This window comes from Strix uralensis, unplaced genomic scaffold (genome assembly GCF_047716275.1).
Source record: "Strix uralensis isolate ZFMK-TIS-50842 unplaced genomic scaffold, bStrUra1 scaffold_117, whole genome shotgun sequence".
Classification (NCBI taxonomy): Eukaryota; Metazoa; Chordata; class Aves; order Strigiformes; family Strigidae; genus Strix; species Strix uralensis.
Window position 1 is genome coordinate 126,525 of NW_027436759.1, and position 18,242 is coordinate 144,766.

Genomic DNA, 18,242 nt, shown 5'->3' on the forward strand with positions numbered 1-18,242 from the left:
CGGTCGCGTGACGGCGCCGAGCTCTGCCATTGGTCAGATTTGAAAAGAATCGCGGCCGTGCCTTAGTTTTGTTGGTGAGTCGCAACGGTTGCCTGGCGGAGGTCGGTGGCTGGGCTCGCTCAGCCTGCCGTGCGCTCTCCGGTAAGGGGTTGTGGGGCTGTCGGGCTGCCGGCCGCTCGCTAGAGGAGGGAAGGAGGCGGCGGTTTCGACCTCGGGGTCGCGGAGCTGGGAAGCGGTGCTGGGGGGTCTGCGTGGCGGGCGGTGCTGAGGCCTCTTCCCCTCGCTTCTCCCCTGGCACTACGGTGGGTGAAAACTTGTGGAGCGGGGGATGTGTGTGTGAAAACTTTTAGGTACTGCTGAGGGGCGTGCAAGTCACGGGTAGCGTCCAGGGCTATGACCAGGCCATGCGACAGTGTCCCGTAAGAACGGGACAACACTGCGAAGCCTTGCAGTGAGAGATTGGTAATTGCGGAGGAAAACTTTTCTTTTAAATTTTTTAAAGTGTAAGTACGGATGCGTTATGTTTCTTTATAAGCTGCCAGCTGTGAGGTTTGGAGCCTTTTCAACCCTTGTGCTGTCTGACAGTGCTACAGGTTGTGTGTGTACCGTGACCAGGTTTTGCTTTGTGTGCCATTCTGGATACCCTTCTCTTAAGGTGTCTGCAGCTCTAAACTCTGTTGTCACGATAAGCAGAATTACAATAACGTATCCCAGTATACAAGTACATTTTAGAGGCTACAGCCGGGCAGTATACCTGTTTACCCCAGAACATCTAAGGTAATTACAGTGCTGTATGACACAATGTGCAGACAGATGGACAGTTTGCATCTTGTGTTTTACATGCTATTAGTGGTTCAACCTGACTTATCTGAATGCTGGGCTCATATGAATGCTTTGAATTCCAGCTTTACATACATAGCTTAATGTTTGTATTTTGCCCCTTAGGTAAAAAAGCACAGAGTGAGAGCATAATCTCGACAAATCACACTTTAAAATAAGCTTATATTTAAAACAACTAAACTGTCAGTTACCTAACAACTATGTTTCCTGTCAAGGTCTGGTAAGAGTTTTGCCCTGTGACTTTGTGTAGCTGATGAGGAAGACTTCTAGATCGTGACAGCACAGGTATGTTTCTTTCCAGTAGTAGCTTATTCCCAACTTGGTGTTTGTTCAAGCTTTGTCAGTATTTCAGGCCAAGTTTTTCCTGGTTTTCATATAGTTGTCTGACAAAATAAGAACTGTAGATTAAACTAAACATTGCTGCTTAGTTTATGTATAGCTTTACCTCATTTGCCTCTTGGTGAAGTTTGTCTGGCTTCATGAAGCCTTGTATCTGCCTTTTACAAGCTAGATAGTCAGGCTGAACTGTTAAATGTTTTGACACCAAAGTGCTGGCATATTTCAGGTTTTTTGCTGGGCGGAACAAAAATATTACGACTGCTTAATAGGCAACACCTTTTCTGAACCAGCCCTGGTCTGTCCACTGTTTTAATGAATGCTGTGTGTTCTCCATTAGTATTTAGAGACAAAATATATATACGTGGCTGTAGCATAGACATGGGAATGTAGTATTAGACCATTGACTCATCATGTCCAAAGCTTCAAAACTGTAGGAGACCATGTGGTAGATGTCTAATTGCTGGAATGCTTGCTGCCATAGTCTATGAGCCCAGTGAGTTGCTGTCATAGTCTGTGAGCCCAATGAGTTAAACTTAATTCATAACAAAAGCTGCCAAGCCACGTCTGTAACATCACAGGAAAAAGCAACTGGAGAGTGAAGGGCAGACAAAATATGCTAATATTTTGAAATAAAATGCACTTTTTAAAGATTATTTTGAAATCTACCTGTCTACTATCAACGCTGAATCAATTTACTTTCATTTTCTATAGCAAATTTTCACTGCCCAGATTCTGAGATGCACAAAAATCATTAAATTTTGGATTAATAGATGAATTGCTGATCTATAAAATGACTGAAAAAGTTACTAAAAAGCAATTCTGTAACTTGCCCTCTGGCATGAGGTCTAATTTTCTAGTGTCCCCTTAATAGCTAAAACTATATGCTAGTCTTCAGAATTTTTCTGAACTCTGTCATGCATTAAGCTACATTGTGTTATATTTATAATACCAATTATTTATCAGGTCCTGCAGAGATAACCATGAAGTCTGGGTTACTCTTGCAATGAACTTTTATTCTAAATGGACACAATAATGGGATGATGGAGAAACGGATGTGGAACAATATGATTGTTTGGTGTTTTTATTTTTTAATTCTATCTTCCTTGTCAAACATGGGTTTTAGCAAGGTTGTGGTATATGTGTAAGGCTTTTTCCCTCGTAAACAGTTGCTTTGCATTGAAAGAAGAATGGCTGGTCTTGTTTCATCGTGATGTGAACTCCATTGCAGACCCTCTCCCCAGCTATCAGAAACTTGCTGTGTAAATTTTGAATAGGATAAAGAAAGCTTTCTCCTTAAAGAAACTGCAGCTATCAGTTTCAAATTGGCTTGTCTTATATAAGAGACTTCAGAAGCTCTATGTTATGTGATCAGAAAACAAAAGAAGGATTTTATTTTATCTCGCAGGATGGAACCAAATTTGGATAAAGAGGAATTTTTCAGACCATCCTATATTGCTAGTGCTGAGCCACTTCAAAGAACAGGGCCAGTAAGTGTGGAAGACCTTAAAACAGATCTCTCTGGTGATTTTTCTTTGGTTTCTTCAGACTCGGACACAAGCCAGGTAAGAAAGCTTTAACGTTTGCATTGTTTGGATATTTTTTAATAAGCTTAGTCTTTTCATCAATACGAATAATCAGAATTTTACAGAGAAGATGAAAAGCATCTTTAGTATGTTTTTAATTTGGAGGAGATAGATAGGATTAGACTAAGTTGTGTGGCACTGCATTGATACCTTATTGGGCGCATCAGTCTTGGAGCAGCTTAATCATAGAATGTTTTTGTGGGTTTCATTCTTGATTTCTCATTGCCTTAGTGTCGTGTGTGTGTGTATATATATATGCTGCAAGATTATGAACTCTTAAGTTATCACAGCGAACTTCTGCAGAGGCCTAAGCACTTGTGAAAACTGATGTAGTGAATTACTTTTGCTTCTCTTGTCATCAAATAAGTCTGTTCAAAGTAGCCTGGTGAAAATAAAACTGCCTTAAGATGCTAGCTATCCAACAAAGAAGCTAGTCAAATTTCTAACTTCCTTATTTTTTTTTTATTTAAGAGGAACGTTTTGGAGCCTAAGGGACACATACAAGTTTGCCTGCGTATTAGGCCATTTACATCGTTGGAGAGAGAAAATGAATTGCAGGTGTGACATTTATATAACTTGAAAATACCTTAAATGTATGCTTGGGGTTTTTGGTTTGTTTTTTCCTCTAAGCTGAGCTTTTCATACACTTTTCATGCCTGCATTGTTTCTGGTTCCTTTTAATAGAGCTGTGTTTCGATTGAAGATTCAACAAGTGTCATACTGAAGCCACCCCAATATTCTTTGAGTCGACTGAGTGAAAAAACTGTTGGACAGAAGTTCACTTTTTCACAAGTAAATGAATTGTCTTTAAAAATTTTTAATCTTTTCCTGGAAAAATTTGTTTAACTTTATATTATTAAATAGCAATCCAACTAGATTTTTAAACTGTCAATAGTCTTTAAGATTATAAACATACAGAATTTAAAGGATTCTTTAAAAGTCTCTAATGATTGCTGAAACAAAATAAAGATGTTTCTTGGTAATGCTCAGGTGTTTGCCCCTGAAACAACTCAAGAAGAATTTTTTGAAGGCACCATGAAGCAACCAGTGCAAGACTTCTTAGATGGATATAATCGTCTTATTTTTACATATGGCGTTACAAATGCTGGGAAAACCTACACATTCCAAGGTATAAGTAGAAATGTGTTCTTGAATGAAATTCCTTTTTTTTTTTTTTTTTTTGAGAGGATTACTTCTAGCAGAAATATTATAACTCTTTCCTTTATTTAAGCTGTAGGCCCTGTACATTGGCTTCTCTTGAATAATAATAATAATAAATAGCCTTTGAAAGTCTCCTTCCATAACCAATATCACTAAACTGCCAACTGACAGTCACTGCCAGAGTTTACGTAAACATACAGTGGTATTGCTTTGTAAGGCTGTAATAATTTCAACCAGGTGTATGTGACTTCTTTTTTCCTCCAAGTATCTAGAGGGTGGAGGGGGGAGTTAAGAAAATATGTGTTCTGTATATCAGAATGTGAAAAGTGTGTAAGTCCAGACTCATATTTTCTTAATCATTATTATAAAGGTCATATGCATCTTATATGCATTGTCTCCAAATAAGGAATAGTATTTGAGTCCGTTTCAATTATTACAGGCAGAGCATAAATGTTTTGAAACATATTTGAGTACTTCCAAGTATTTCTGTCTTGTCTCGAGTTTCTGAGTTTATCAATAATATCCTAGGAGACCTTGTCTCCTGATGTACTGTTTCTGTACTGTTAAAGCTCAATATCCTTTCTGGTTGGAAGATGTCATTCTTTAATTATTTTTCAAAACATTTTAACAAATAAGGTGGCTTGATTTAGATGGAAACAATTTCTCCTGTAATAAAATGGCAGTTCTAGATTCTATAATGCTTATTTTATACACAGAAGTAGTAGAAGGACACTATGTCTTATGCCATATGAAATTGATCTTTATTGAAGTGACATTGTCTTCTAAGTGATCTTCTGTTAGGTAGATTATAACTAAAGACTACTGCCAGTATTTTCAGTTATCATTAATCTGGGGCAATGATGGCATGCTCTGTCCTAATAAATAATAGGTAAATAACAACCCCCCAAAATTCCTAAAGTGTACAGTCCCGCATGCTTGGCTAGTTTGGGCTATATTGTGTGGGTTTTCAAGACTTTTTGATTCATGTCTTTTCAGACTCTGCAGACTTTTTCATGCTATTATATTTTTCTAGGACTTAACTATCAACTTGTGATAAGAACTGTCAGGGCAGAATGTTGCCTACGGGGTGCCATGATTTCCTCTTCTGTTATTCCCAGTATTGTCAATATAGCCTTTCCTTTGTGGCAGTACATGGCAGTCTGTATTCAGTCAATGGCAAGGGACTTAAGTGAAAGATGCAACAGTTTTTTAGGACTGTTTGTTGTTTGCCAGTGACTGCTACTTTGTTCATGTGAGGTTGAATTACAAGTGGCATTACGAGAAACAAAAAATTACGAGTAGATGAGGAGAAACAAATGTAATCCAACAGTACTTTAGTATGTTATTTGGTTCCTAGCTTGGTGTTTGAGTGCCAGCTAGATTTTACATAGGTTCTGACTTGGGCAACACAGCTAGTGCTGTAACTGGTGAAAGCCCATCTGTCTCAGGAGCGGTAGGAGTTATCAGAGGCTGGAAGATAATGCTGTCAGTCTGAGACAGGATAGTTGTTTCTCTTCCATTCTCCCCTCTTTCCTCTCCTCTCTGGTTTAGAAATCAAAGTTAAGTGAACCCTTTTTAAACTTGCATCTGGATTCAGAAAGATCAAGTGTTCACTGAGGCTTTTATCTGACTCCTTTTTGCCTTTCATGTGCAAAAGTAGGATGCTTTGGTAGGAAAGGGTCTGGGACAGGGAAAGGAGTGAGTCTTCACAAGGCTTCTAGAACTTTTTTGGTAGGGTCTGTGGAATTAGTACAGGACTGCAGCTGAGAGAGGAGTCATCAGTTGTATTTGCAGATTACTTCCTTGAGAGAGAGAGTGAAGGCAGCCTATGAAATGCAATTGAAAAACTGCAAATCTCTATTGAATGTGCGTTGGTTGTGGTTGGTTTGTTTTTTGTTTTTTTTCCTTAAGGCTAAGTTTATGCAGAACACCCCATCAGTTTTTATGTTCTGCCCCTTACTGTCTAAGGGGTAGAGCATGAGCTGTTGCTGAAAGCCAAATACCTTTCAGAACACTAATGACATTGCTATTACCTTGAGAATAAAAAACCCACTGCTTCGTGCTGTAAGTGGCCTCCAAATCCATCATGTATGCCTTGAGATTAGAGTTGCTTATCTTTCTGTCTTTGTTTATTTGTATATCTTGTTCACAGTAATAATTAGGGTCTTTCTTTGGTATGTTGCTTTCAGGGACAGAAGATGACATCGGTATTCTGCCAAGGACTATGGATATGTTGTTTAAAAGTATTCAAGGGAGGCTATACACAGCAATGGATTTCAAACCCCATCGGTGCAGAGATTATATAAGGCTGACTAGAGACCAAGTGAAAGAAGAAACTGCTATTAAAAATTCAATACTTCGCCTAACAAAAGAGGTAGAGGAGCACTTCTTTCTGTACTGACGAGTACATGCATCTTTAGATAGCTCAATGTTACCATGTTCATTTTTCAATGGGAAGCAACTCTCTGTATTTAAGTATGGACGTGTCTTTGCTGTCAGGTAGCTCTTCAGATGAGCAGCAAAGTGAGCAATATTGCTGATGAACCCTGTTCTGTGAATTTCTGCCTTGTGGCTGAATACTTTATACAATGTAAACACTAAGGTTTTTTTCTATAGTTTGAGCATCTGATAATTTATCCTCTGGGGTTACTGGTGCTTAATAAGGATGGAATGCAAATAGTCTCGCCATCTGCGGGGATGCTAGTAGGTCTGCTCCTTTAAACAATTTACTCTCTTCCAGGATACTTGAAAGAAATGAATGATTTTGAGGTTGTTCCCCTCTTCCAGTCTATGCCAATAACCTCAAAGGAAGCAAAGGGTTTTTTGGAACAGCAGAGCTATAAAGCTGTTGGATTTCTAAAGATTTGAATTCAAACAGGTTTCTGCTGGACTTTATTCTTAAACAGTTCACTATTGAGTAGTCCAGAAATACACTTCAGTTTCATGAATTGCTTGGAACTCTAAAGCTGTTTAGTCCAATTACAGTTGTGGGGATTTGTATTTTGTATAAGCATACCTTTTTCCTGGTGTCTTTAACTCTGAAATGAATGCAATAATGTAAGAAAACTGAGCATATGCTAGGAATTGGAACTAGAAATGGATTGCAGTGCATTTTTTATTTTTAGTGAAAAGAATTATCTGCCTAGTGGTATGCTGGGTTATAATACAGTGGTGTGGCTGTTGTGGGATGGAATCTATCTGTTACCTTGATTTTTATCCGAGTTACTTAACTAGAATTCTCCAGTGTGGAAGGCAGGTGGCAGCAGAGTTCTTCAAGACTTCACTTCAAAAGCACAGGCGTATGTTCTATCTAGCTCTAGCAGTCTTTAAGGGCTTCAGAAAAAACGATCATGTATGTGTCCCCTGTAGTTTTGCCACTAAATCTCTAAGCTGTTCTTATAACAACAGTTTTCAAAGTTTGCACCTACTTCAACAGAGAGAGGTTTGGGTGGGTGTTTTATATGTGTAAAGCTTAAACCTGAAAGTTTTGATTACACACGTATTTAACTATTTCAGGAATTGCTTTATGGAATCCCAGCTTTATATGACATATGCTCTTGACAAAACATTAAAAAAACCCAACCCAAATCACACCTGTTTTTTAATCCATGTTTCTTCTCTTAAGCATACTGGTTTTGGTAGACGAGTTGCACTTCTTTGCAGTTCTGTGCCTAAAAAAACCAAACAACCAAAACTAAGAGTGGGAATGGAGTGTGTGTGTATTAACCTCTATCTGTAGGGATTTGTTTTACTTTGGTTTTTTTTTGTTTTTTTTTTTTTTAAGAATTCAGCAGAAGGAAGTTTTCCTTCTCTTTCTAAAACCTGGGCTTTATTTCAACTGTGATACAGCCTGTATCATGTAGTAGTAAGTTGTTCACTTAATTTCTTAAGTGAACAAGTGTTCTACATTTACCTCTATTTCTGAGAGTTGACCTAGGAAGCTGTAAGATACGGAATCCTGAATTAGCAAAATACCAATACTAAAAAATTTCCAGACTCTCTAGATTCACCAGGTTAAGAATAATGTGTAAACTGCAACTGGAGTTCCGCAAATCATCCTGTTAAATCACCCTGTTTCTCTGTGGGGTCCCACCCCTCTATTTTTCTGTGGCTAGTTTTCCTCTGGCTCAGGGAGCTGAAGTGCTCTGTACTGTGATAGGGCCTGATGTAAGGGAAGTGTCAGGGATGAGTATTAAGGTAAGAACAATCCTTTCAATAGGAGTGAACAGGTGCATTGAACTAGACATGATGCCTAGTCAGGATCTTTGTATTGGCATATTGCAACTACACTGTATTACTGTCTAGTAGGAGCTGTTACAAAAGGAACTGGTGATCTACTGTCAACGATGTATCTTAAAGCCTCTGTTCTCTTTTGTAGGTAGACCATCAAGATAGCACTAACAGCAAAGCACCAGTTGGTTGTAAGGGTATGTTTTATATTAAAGAATTGCAATTAAAGCAGGCAAAGAAGCTTTCTTAAAGTCAACAACTGACTTCTGGCCTATGTTAATAATAAAATGACTGCTTGGCATTTTTATATGCCTGTGAATTGGATAGTGATCAATTTATCTGGCCAGAAAACACAAGGATAAAATGGTTAGAAGTTTACCTGAACAGACATTAAATGAGATGAAACTATGGCAAGGAAAAATAGTACTACTTATGCTATGGTCTCTAGTGGTATCCTGACCCTGTATGTAATTAGATAAACCTAATTCTAGCATTTAAAAACTACCTAAATACTAGGTTTGCTTTAAAATGTTAGAATGATATGTACTTGTCAGTTTGATTCTTTTAAAGACATTGAAGAGACTTGAATAATTCTAACAAAGCTGCATGTTTTTGATAGAATTTGCAAGTGGGAAAGGAAGTGGTAGATGAGGTGTCTGGCAGATATGTAGGGTAAGCATGTGACTTCCAGATATTTAAGAAAGGGGAGAAAAGTTTCAAGGGATTTTTGTCTGGGGTAAGTGCTTTTTAGAAGGCTGCTGTAATATCAGTCTTCACTTACTAATTTTTTGAATAAAGTTTATTTTACAAGGTCTATACTGACTTGTAATATTTTGTACTTGACAGATTTGGAAGAACTCTTAAAAGGCTCAGAACAATCTAGCACAACTGCGAAAAATCACGTGAAATTTTCTCTTTGGGTTTCATTTTGTGAGATTTACAATGAATGTTTTTATGATCTACTGATTCCTATGTCAAATGACAAGAAAAGAAAAACACTACGCCTTGCTCAAGACATCAAGGGATGTTCTTATGTAAAAGGTGATTAGAATACATTGCAAATTGCCAAACGTGTAATTTGAGAAGTCAGTCTTCCTGTAATAATATTTATTTCTAGATTAGAAAACTCCTAACTGTATTCACTGTGGCACTAGAAATGTCTGCCTTGGGTATGAAAGGCAACAATCTACATACACAGAAGTATCTGTACCTTTAATAGTGTTTTCTCTCTGTTGTTAACTGTAACTCTTAAAAGCCTGCGTGCACTCCACTGACTTGATATTTCTCTGAAATGGGAGAAATATTGAGAACAATTGACAAATTTTTTAGTGTTTTGATTTTTTCCATTTTCTTAAAAAAGACTCCAAATTCTTACCTATAGTTATAATTGGCTCAACAGTTCTATTTTGTTAGTATTTTCAGAGAATATGTGAGAAAGTTCAGTCTGACTGCAAATTACATTTTACAGTACTCTAATGAAGCCTGTGATGTGATTTGTTGTGGGTTGGGGGAGGCGGGGGGTTAGCAGAACTCTAACAGTTCAGTGTTTGTTTCTGGCCATGGAAATAACAGGTTTCAAATCCTATTTGATTTATAGGTTCTTTGGAAAATCAAGACACCAATTCTAGATTAAAGGCTTTTTTGGAGGTGTTTGGCCTGCTCCTTTTATCTTTTATATGCCAAATTATAATTCAAAAAGCTGAATCAGATGATAAACCCAACTCCTTCATTTCTTCAAAGACTAGAAGAGGTGTGAAGTAGGAAATAGTCTGCTTTGAGCTATGCTTCAGCATAATCTCTTTTTATAACATTTGGAGGTATAAGGCTGTTCCTGATGTTCTAGAGGAAAACCAGCTGATGATTTTCTTATTTTTCTTCCTCACAGCTGGTATTTTTGCTAGTACAATTTTGGTGACCTCTAGTTTAACAGAGGCCATAATGTTCATATTCTAAGTTCCATTAGTAGGGTTGTAGGTATTTACTCTAGCCCATACCAAGGTGATATACAGTCATCATATTGCAGACAAAATTCTTCACTGATTTTCTTTTTTTTTTTTTTTTTTTTTTTTAACTTGATGGCCCTGAAAGATGTCTAGGTGATTTTCCCCCCGCACCCTCAAAATCGTAGGCTAAACCAGAGAAGCTGTCCAGGTAGAATTCTGCCTTGATGAGTATGAACATAGGGCGTTCATGCTCATATTAGACCCTGTGCTTTGGCTTTTCAGAGTGGAGGCTAAGGTTGCTCACTTAATTTGGATGGAGCATATTTCTGTGTGCTAATAGGATGAAATGATGAGAGATATGTGCCCTTCCTTTCCCATGGAAGGAAGAATCTTGATTTTGTCGTCACATAATTTCTGTCTGAAGCATGCTTAGTAAAATGTTTTTGTCTCAAATAAACGTATTATTCTTGGTGTGCATACGTTATCCCCTAATCCCTTCTTTCTTTTTGATAATGATATTTACAAGATTACTGTGTTTGTTCTTCCTAAAGGTCTGCAGTGGGTTCAGATTTCTGATTCTAAAGAAGCTTTTAGACTTCTAAAACTGGGGTTGAAACACCAGAGTATCGCAAGCACGAAGCTAAATACTTTCGCCAGCAGAAGGTGAGAAACTTTTTGAATAGCACTGGGCATAGGATGGTGTCTGGGAGGAAGGGGGAACTAAAATATGGATTGTGGCTTTTAGGAGGGGAAGAGGCTTTAACAGGGTCTAGATATCTAGGTTTGGCATCCTTTAGCACTGTGTGACCCAATGTTTTTAGTCAAAAGGATTCAATCCGTCAGTAAGATGAACCTGTACAAAAGCTAACAGATTTATCAAATACTGTCCTTCAAGCAAAAGCACTTAGCTTTATTCCATCTAAATGTCTGAGGAAAAAGCAAAATAAAGGCTACACCAGCATCTCTTTAAAAGTTTGTATCTGATAGAGTATATGCTGAGACATGTTGACAGATTCAACAGTGTTTTGAACAGATGTTGTGGAGGCTAAAAATATTTTGAAGGTATTAGTCTACTTTATCTTCTCTGCTGATTTAAACTTTTCCTTTTAGTCACAGCATGTTCACAGTTAAGATACTAAAAATTGAAGATTCAGGAGCCCCACAAGTCACCCGAGTCAATGAGTAAGTTCAGAGCAGAGACCCTCTCTTCTTTTGTGATGAAGTTGTCAGTTATCTTCTGTGTTGGTGTACTGGTACTGACTATATACCCAGTGCTTCCTGGTAGAAGCTCATGCACTTTCTACCCACTTCCCACTCCTTTTCCCCACTTTCTACAATCATGCAGTACTTGGCCCTCTATCTCCAGCCATCAGGTTGCAGTGCTGTTCTATATCTTGTCCCCTCTGTTCAGCACAAGTTTCTGTTAGCCTGCTATATACCTGAACTCGTCTAAGTCCTCAAAAGGAAGAGGATGGTGGTGGGGGGGAGGGGAAATAAGAAGTGTGTTGGGAAAAGATTTGTCAGGAGGTAATGTAAAATTTGATTGGGAAAGCAACACTGAAAAGAATGGAAGTGTTTGTGCAGATGAAGATCAAGAAATTCTTCCTCTAAAAACAGTGATCATTTTAAAAAGTGAATAATTTGTGCATGTTCTAAGGTAAATAAAGGGAGTTTTCCTTATCTGTTTTCAGATTGTCACTGTGTGATCTTGCTGGTTCAGAAAGATATGCCAAGACCCACAATGAAGGTCATAGATTGAAAGAGAGTGGAAATATAAACACCTCTCTTCTGATTCTAGGCAAGTGTATTAACGCACTCAAGAATTCTCAACAGTCAAAGTAAGTCCTTGTACGAATTGCAAACTGGTTGTGGCTTTTAGGTATTACCTACAATGTTTAAAATATGCAATGCTAATACTAAGTTTTTGGTGGAAATGATGTATAGACTTGTTGATCTACCAAAGTCATCTTAAACTTGCCTTGTTCTGCTCTTTAAATCATCAATTCTAATCTCCTTTAAGCATGCTATTGTATATTTTAGCAATTTAACTTTACTCCTCTGAGCTTGGTTTATCAAAAAATCAAACTTTGGAATAAGTTTAAACCCCCCTTTTCACCAGTGTCATAGTAAGTGTCAAATTTTTAGCCTTTTATTACTCCTTACGAACTAACTCAACTGTCTAATACTTCTAGTGTAACATTTTTTCATCAGCAGAACATTGCTGTGCTATCATAACTGTGCACCATTTGACAAAATTTGTCTGTTTTTTAATAAATACTGACATAACTTTTAACACTCTCCTCCTGATCCAGCTAACCATATGCAGACAAAAGAAAGCCTTCCTGCTATTTATGCCCTACCTTGGGGATCTAAATAAGAGTGAAATAATACAAGAAGCTAGTTGTCTAAAAAACAGTACAATATATAGTCACAGCTGGATATAACTGTCCAGGAACTGCTTTCTCCACATGTTCTCATTTGCAGCTCTATTTCTGTCCCAGAAGTTAAATGAACCCAGTCTGCTGATGGATGTGCTTTGCCAAATTCACTTACCCCGTAGCACTCTTCCTGACAGCCTGTTCAAAGTCTGTAACACCTTAAGATGAAGAAGCTTTGCTAGCGTGTGTTCCTGATTATGTTCTGTGAATTTACAGTCTGTCTTATTTTTCTGTTCTTTCCAGATAGGAAGGATGCATTAAAACTAGCGGCTGCTTAGAGGGCTGTTAATGTATTCAGAATGACTTCTTCTGATCCCAATAACTTGGAATTTTAAGAGATCATGCTTCAGAGCATTTCTTCTATATTGTTAAAGTGTTAATACATGCCCTTTGCAAGTTGAATAGGAAATAGAAACTTTCTTAAAATTATTTTGGACTACCAGTCCTGCAGCAAAGCTATTTATGAGCTGTCTATGTACTCTGGTAGGAGTGTCGCTGCCTTCCTGAGTTCTGTAGCACTGTCCATGTAACTGAATAGCTGTTATGTGTCCAAAATGCAGGCAACCTATTTGGTGGCAAGTGTGCGTTCAGTCATGTTTTAGGAATTCTCATAAAATTTCCTATAAGCATCAAAAACTACATCCCCAGCTGTTAAATTCAAGGGCACAAATTGTGATTTTTTTTTTTTTTTTTAGGAAGTGCCAAACTGCTGGGAGATTAGGAAGAAAGTTCTGAAAAGTATCTCCATGTGTTTGGTGTATGCTCATTTTCTTGCCTAGGCACTTGCTCTTGTCCATTCTCAGAGGCCGGATACTGAGTGAGAGAGATCTCTGATGATGTTGGATACTGCATGCCTAGAACTAGATATGTTCTCTTCATTAATGTGGAAGGGAAGAGAGAGGTTGGGGTATAGTTTGGTGTAGCATGAGGCTGTGTGACCTGCCCAAGGCTAAACGTTGAACACTTTCAGTTTAAGTGCTCCCATTGGTTATATTGCTATAGCCTATCTAAGATAATGGCTAAAGCCACAGTCACAACAGCCACATGGTCTCTCTACAAACAGCTGCATCTAGTCCAAAACAATTTTAATTTATTTAATGACTACTACTTTAATAAATATTTTTAAGTCTTCATGCTGGGTAGCTTTTACACTGACTGGAAATTATTAAACATCTGGTCATCTGTTCTTTTGTCTTTAAAGGTCGCAGCAGCACATACCCTTTCGGGAAAGTAAACTAACTCATTTCCTTCAAGGATTCTTCAGTGGAAAGGGGAGTGTATACATGATAGTAAACATAAGCCAATGTGCTTCAACGTATGATGAAACACTCCATGTGTTAAAGTTCTCGGCCATTGCACAAAAAGTAAGTGTGTTGCAGTTTATCTTGATCAGTACTTCTGATTTGCCTTTAAAGAGCAGGTTCCCTCACTCCTAAGAATATGAATTTAGTGACTGGGTTTTTCTGTCTCATGTTGCAATCGTATTTTCTGATTGCTCCTAGTCAGGCTTTATTTCCTTGTAAAGCTTTTAAAAAGGCTTTGTTGGGACATATATTTCCTATTAAAAATCCGTAATTCCCATAAAATATCCAGCCTGACAAGACACTTGCTATATTTGGAAGAAATTCCATGAGATCTGGGTGAATTTTTCTTCTGTAGTCATAGCATGCTCTCACCTAGTAGCAAGTCTAGCTGCCCCATATACTACTGCTATCTTAATGTGGAATATTGCTCACCTGAGGTATGTAGGTTGAGCACCAAAGAGAATTTGAAAGGTTGTCTTTATGTCCTCAGGAGCTTCAGTGGGAAGGTGGAGGTTAAGCAGAATGAGTAGGAGTAAGTGCAGGGATAGAACCCTGGTGGAGTTGGAAGACAAAAGTATTGGGGATCAGTGCTGCAGCCTTAATGGAAACCATGGAAAACTTCTGTTGACAGTTAAATATGTTCAAAGGACAAGAGATCCAGGCCATTAGAATGTGGGCTCATCTAAATGGGTTAAGTACAACACTAAAACAAACAGAATTTGTTGGATGGCATTTGTGTAATGCAACTAGAAACTCAAAGTATAGGAAATACAGAAATCTGAAGGTGCATGAGGTGGCAACCCTCTTGTACGTTGTCAAGCTAGTGAAACTTGGTGTTCCTGCAATCAAAAGAAGGGTTAGACTCTAAAGTGACTCCTTTATACTCTAGCTGGAAACCGGTTGAAGTAGTGACTCTGAACAGATGATAGACTGGGGGAGTACTGTGCTCAGGAGACCTATAGGGAAGTGCAGCGGGTATATCTTGGAAGTGCCAGTAGAGGATTAAAAAATACTGAAGACTTTATTCTTTGTTTTCTGGGTAGGTTTTAGCTATGGACACATCTGTTTTTGTCCAAGATCAGTCATTTGACCAGAAATCAACAACATCATCACTACTTAGTCACATTAAAATGCCAATTTCAAGGAAAAGAGTTACTGTCCTATGGGACAGGAGCTTAGAAGATGTGATTGAAGATGATAATGAGATGGAGGAACAGCATATGTCAGGAGAAGAAGCAGTGCAGAAACATGAAGATAATAAAGTTATTATGGGAAAAAAAGAGTACATGGTATGTGCCAGGGGTTATTTTAGCCAGGGTTAATTAGCGTAGCATGGAGTCTTGAAGCAAGGTATTATTCTGGTTTTCCCCCCTCTCACCTTTTTTTCTGATCACCCTTATTTTATCTAAATCCAGCATTAAGAACTAAAAGTGGGATTACTCATGATGTGATGATGCCTGTTGTGGGAAAACTCTATAATGTGTCTGAATATAGACCAAGCAGTAAGAATTGCAGATCTGGCTTTCTCTCCTTTTGGTAGCCTGTGGTCAATGCACAGCAAGTATTACCTGCTTTTAGCAATACAGAAGACTGTTTCTCTGTATTCTGTGTTCAAGAAAATGCTGAAAACTGTTCCTTAAGGAACAGCAAATTTAGTCACTTCTAGGGAAGATGAGGAGGGAACTGAGGACTAGAAACTGTTTTGTGGAGGTTTCATTAATATTGTCCCAAAAATGAGCACCTGGAAAACAAGAGCCAAATCCTGTGGAGCTTAAGCCTGTTTAAGACAACTTCAAGAATTCTTGTAATAAAATGGATGTTCTTTACAAATGCCTGCTCTGTGCAAACTTATAAACTGCTGTGTTAGTACCAAAGAGATCTTCTGATCTACTCATAAATCTTCCTGTTTATGAATAAGCTAATAAAAGAACTGGAAGAAATTTTGTCAGGTGGAAGGGTAAAGTGGTGTTGTAGTGTTTGAGGAATGAGAAAAATCTCACTTATGGGAAACCATGTCGTTATGAAAAACTTAATACTAATGGTAATTCTAGATGCTGCTGAATCTCATAGAAGAGTTGAAGAACAAACTTATTGCTGAAAAGAAGAATAAGTTACTGCTGGAACTAAAGATTCGTGAAGAGGTGATGCAGGAATTTGCCCAATATTTTGCTGAGCAGGAAATATATTTCAAGTAAGTTAGCTTTAAGTGGTTTTTAAAGTTAATGATTAAAAAAAATTAAATTCCATTCATTTATTTCTTAAATCTGTCTCTTGGCTATAAGAGACCACACTCTTCTGCTAGACTTACTGCCTCTGTTAATAGATCAGTTTCTGTTTGGACTATGAGTTCAGGAAAAATACTGTGTAGGAAAGGCTTTGATTTGGGGCACATAGGGTGTGTGTGTGTGTGTGTGTAATCTGTCAGCAGTGTTCCTGTAGAGCTCTCCCTAACAGAAGAGCTTTGATAGGATGTCTGTAGAAAGAGTGACACTTGCAAATTCTTTGGTTACTGCAGTCTTAGTGATACTTCAGATGGGTATTCTGGCTCAAGAAGCTTAGAAAAAATGCTTGTAGTCAAGTGTTAGCCATATCTGTGTATATATGTCTCCCTCTCATTCTTCAGGAGTGTGCGTACTCTGGTGTAGCAACACCATTTTGTGTATTGTTTTATTGTGCCAAAATAAAGAAAAAAACATCTTTGTTTATAGGCAGCTGTACTAATAACTTTGTAGCAGCTCATACTAGCTAGCTTTTATCTGACTTATTTTTCCTACTATAGTGAGTTCCTTTCTTATGAACGAGAACGGCTTCAAGAAGATTCTGACAGACGCCTGGAAATCTTCAAGGAACTTGTAAATGGTGATCTTGAAGACATGGATGAAGAAAATGAACTAAAGGATAAGCGTCGCAGTGAACAAGCTGGACCTCTGGTATTATGCCCCTGATAACATCCCTTTCACTAACTACCTGTTATGGTGATGGTACGTCTCAAGAATTAGAAGAATGGTTTCAAGGAATTGCATGCTGCCTAACTGTATCCTCAGCAAGATATATTTATCATGTTCAATAGGAGTAGTTGCTGTGCCTCGGATATGCATTTAGGAATCTGGGGTTTTCTGCATTTCTGCAACACAAAGTGAGAATTACTGTGTACAAAGAAACTGGGGGAAAAGCTGCAATTATGCTATAAACTGTTGCATTGAGTGCCTGTTTAAGGTATTTGAAGCTGACTTCTAAGACCCCATATATGGATGGTACTGGAGTGGTCCCAGAGACTTCTTTCCTCTTAAGGCTATTGTGGCTACAACTGAAGCAATGATAATTGTATATACACTTAAGCATAACTAAACTCTGAAGTTGAGGCTGGTTCTTGTGAGTTTCGAACCCTTTGTTTTTAAAAAAACAAGGAGGAAAGAAAGTCAGTGTTTTAAGTACAGCTTAATTTGATAAGTTACCACAAACTTATTTGACCTCACAAACTTTTACTGATATTTGAAAATTTCAGATGTATTCCTTCTAAAACTGTTTGCTTGCTGTGTTCATTCAGTGTTCTCATCGGGTAAAAATGCTAGCTTTTATATTAAATTTGGAGGGGATGCTTTTGTGGTGGTATAAAAGGGAATGTGATGGTGGGCCGTTAAATGCTTTAAAAATAAAGTAGCTGTTACTTGATGCTGGAGAATTCTGTGTGAAGGTAGAGAGAAACTGGCAATCAAATTGCCTGTGAACCTACAAGATGGCTTTGAAGTCAGAATTAACTGTACTTAGATGTTTGAGTACATAACGTTCTTTGAAATTTTCAGTAGAAATAATGGATATTGTGTAACTATTTGCTACTTCTAAATGGATATAAATTATCTTTCAGGATGGAGAACATGGCATAGGGCCAGGCACCTACATTGATCTTGAGGATGTTATTGATTCTCTGCAGAATGATGTCGTTGATACCAAAAAGCAGGCGGAAGAAACATACAGATACATTGTGTCTCTGGAGGACCCACAGGAAGCTATAGGTTGGCTTGAAAAGCAACTGGGAAAAACTAGCACTGAACTAACTCAGACCAAAGAAAAGCTGACAGAGAAAACCAATGAACTAATCAAAATTGAAGAACAGCTGACACAGAAAACCAAAGGTGAGCTGGGTGTGTGTGTGATGTGAAAGAAAAAAGAAATGACACTGTAAAATAGAAATAATCCAGTTGAGCAGGATTTTGGAACCAAATCGTATGTTACCTCTATAGGTGGTAATCAATTGTTTTGTGTATGTTTGGGTTGAACAATTCCACAGGCCTTGATTATTTCATTTTTAAGACAAAACTTAGAACTGTCAGTTGAAGACTTCTGAATTGTGGGGGTAACATGTCAACATTATTTATTCTTGATTTCATGGTTATATTGTGATCC

At 37.9% G+C, this 18,242-nt stretch overlaps 1 pseudogene; it reads left to right on the forward strand.

The window, feature by feature from the left end:
- The first annotated feature begins 2,585 nt into the window (after positions 1-2,585).
- LOC141938500 (uncharacterized) overlaps positions 2,586-18,242 on the forward strand; it is a 35,402-nt pseudogene continuing 19,745 nt past the window's right edge.